At 33.0% G+C, this 3,054-nt stretch overlaps 2 protein-coding genes across 3 annotated transcripts in view; one reads left to right on the top strand and one right to left on the bottom strand.

Annotated features, from left to right (window-relative positions):
- Positions 1-3,054, bottom strand: part of LOC106462061 (single-stranded DNA-binding protein, mitochondrial-like) — a 54,554-nt gene that overhangs the window by 33,429 nt on the left and 18,071 nt on the right. The gene's annotated exons all lie outside the window — the stretch shown is intronic.
- Positions 828-3,054, top strand: part of LOC106462059 (zinc transporter 1-like) — a 25,905-nt gene continuing 23,678 nt past the window's right edge. Inside the window, exon 1 of the mRNA XM_022389186.1 lies at positions 828-970. The gene's annotated coding sequence lies outside the window, so the exon portion shown is untranslated. The remainder of the gene's footprint in view (positions 971-3,054) is intronic.

Genomic DNA, 3,054 nt, shown 5'->3' on the forward strand with positions numbered 1-3,054 from the left:
AACCTTCGGAAGATTACTAGATTGGGGGTAGTCTGGTATATATAAGATGGTCACAACGTGACGGGACAATGTGTAGGTAGTAAGTAATTGAACTGCAGTCAGAGAGTATTGTTGAAGTTGAGCACATTCGTTGTTATAGCGCGACTGTTGAAATTAAGTGTATCGTAAAGTTGTATTCGGAAAGAATAAACCAGTTTTATTTAAGAAAGGACTTGTGTCGCTAAAGTTTCGTCGGAACGAATTTACAGAAAATTAACTAACGAATAGAGACGTAACAATATAAATTTAATCTAAACAAACGTTGATATTAAAATAAATATATAATAACAAATTCGTTACAATCGAAACACAACTATGTCTATATGTACCGGGATTTTGATAAAGTACTGAGTAGCAAGATACTTTTCCTCCTCATTGAGCTCATTATTACTTTATGTTCAACAAAAAACTTCATAAAACTTCATATTTACTTTCATAAAGCTGTGTATATATATATATAAATGTTCTTAAGCATATTCCACATCATTTTTCTAGGAATTAACAAAATAGGAAAAATTCGTGCATAAATAACAAATATTCTTAATTTACAACTCTTTTGAATTTTACTAATGATTCGAATAAAAATCCTGTTTTTAGAAGTCTTCGTTTACTCCTAAGAGAAGAGTGAAAACAATTCACAAATACCTGGATAAAATTACATCACGGAAGAACGCTGTAATCACCGTGAGCAAATATAAACACTATTATTTTCTACTAGTAGTCACGCAATTGTGTTATAAGATAAGAAACGTGTGCAAAAATTTGATTTCACAAGTTAATACAAGTGAAATACCCCCATTTCTATTATTCGTTTGATAAGACAGCCCTTTGGTCGAAGATTCGTGTGCACAGAGACACAACATTTAACTAGTTCAGTAAAGGAAGTCTGATGTATACGTTCAAATATTAGATCTTGTCGAATCTTTTTCAAGTGAGTAATTCCTTATTTCATTCACAAAGATACTTTAAACTTTTATTTAAGAAGCTTGCTTAAAAGAGAGCTCCACTTTTCCAGTTTGTTGCCCTTTTCTTTATACAAAACTTATACTATAACTATTTGATTTAAGCACAACGTTACACGATGAACCATCTGTACTGTGTATAACGCGGATGTCGACTCCCAATTTTTAGCGTTCTTACCTCAATTGTTAAAACAACTGGCACTAGCTTTCGCATTATTGGAGATGATTTTTATGTATCATCAAACCACAATTCGCCCGGGGTTCGATTCCTCGCGGTGAACACAGCAGATAGCCTAATGAGGCTTTGCTCTAAAAGAAAACAAAAACAATCTTCAGCTCAAATAAGTTCATGAAAACAAATATCGTATATTATTGTGTTCTATTATATATGAGTTCTTGTTTAGTCAGCGATAAGTTTACGGACTTGCAACGCTAAAATCCAGCGTTCGATTCCCCCGGTGAACAGATAATCCATTATATAGCATCGAGATGAAAAGAAGAAACAAACTAACTGAATATAATCATATTTTTATTTCTTTTAACTATCCAATTCTTGTTATATGACATGTTATATAATTATATGTTTTCAAATGTTTCAATTTATCAAGCTTTAATGTATTCAGATATTCTAAATATTTCAACAAGATAATTCAATTTAGCTATTTGTGTCTACTCAACTATTGCTGACTGAAAATATGAGCATTATATTCGTTATAATAACGATGAAACTGTTTCCCTTGGTCCACAGCTGGCCCAATGGTTAGCATACTGAACTGTGAACCTACGGATTCAATGTTCGTGTCCCGTTACCTCTACAAAAAACCCGATGCCTGAGCGATAATACTCAGGGCTTATAACTCGAAAAATTGGTTTTCGATACCCGCGATGGTTCGAGCCCAGATATCCCATTGTTTAGCTTTGCGCTTTACAACAAACAGAATATCATCACACATAAAAACATCGAGCTCTTTAGTTGATGAGTAGATGAGTTATAATATTAATGGTCAAATTATTTTCTTTGGTCAGACAAGAACAGCCCAAGAGTTGACGGTGAGTGCTATCGATTAGCTGTTTATCAGTTCAAAATTAGGGACCGCTAAAACAGATGGCCTTGAATAGCTTGGTTTCAATATCTGAAAACAAACGTTTCGCTGGGATTTCCAAGATCCATATATCTTCTAGAGCTCATGTCGAATTTCGTAGAAGTGAGAATTGTAGAAACTGTTTACATTTTTCTTTGAGCTTTTGGCAGAAAAATCTTGGATGGACTTACTGCTCTTAGAGCTTCTCATCTAAACCTAGCAACAAGAACAAGGCATAATAACATCATTATGCCCAGTATAACAGTGATTGTTATGCTATACACAACATTTTTTTATAGTGTTAATCTACCTAACTTAAAAGCTTATTTAAATGAAGCACTGGCGAATGCAAAATTCTTCCCGTGCTTAAATATAAACATCAGCAGCCATTAAATGAGAAACGAGATCCTAATTTCAAGCTGTTATAAACTTAGGCTTAGCAGCTTTACTTATCGTATTGCCCCTAATTAAAGCCACCTTTCTAATTATCGCCCCCTCGGTATTTTTATTAAGCTTATCTTCTAATCCAACATATAATCCTCTGCTGTTATCCTCTTTACTACTTTAATGTTGACAGCTACAGTAATCCAACATATAATCTTCTGCTATAATCCACTTTACTACTGTAATTTTGACAGCTATAGTAATCCAACATATAATCTTCTGCTATAATCCACTTTACAACTGTAATTTTGACAGCTATAGTAATGTAATCCAACATGTAATCTTCTGCTATAATCCACTTTTCTACTATAATTTTGACAGCTATAGTAATCCAACATATAATCTTCCGCTATAATCCACTTTACAACTGTAATTTTGACAGCTATAGTAATCCAACATATAATCTTCTGCTGTAATTCACTTTACTACTGTAATTTTGACAGCTATAGTAATCCAACATATAATATTCTGCTGTAATTCACTTTACTACTGTAATTTTGACAGCTATAGTAATCCAACATATAATA

This window comes from Limulus polyphemus, unplaced genomic scaffold (assembly GCF_000517525.1).
Source record: "Limulus polyphemus unplaced genomic scaffold, Limulus_polyphemus-2.1.2 Scaffold1086, whole genome shotgun sequence".
NCBI classification, from domain to species: domain Eukaryota; kingdom Metazoa; phylum Arthropoda; class Merostomata; order Xiphosura; family Limulidae; genus Limulus; species Limulus polyphemus.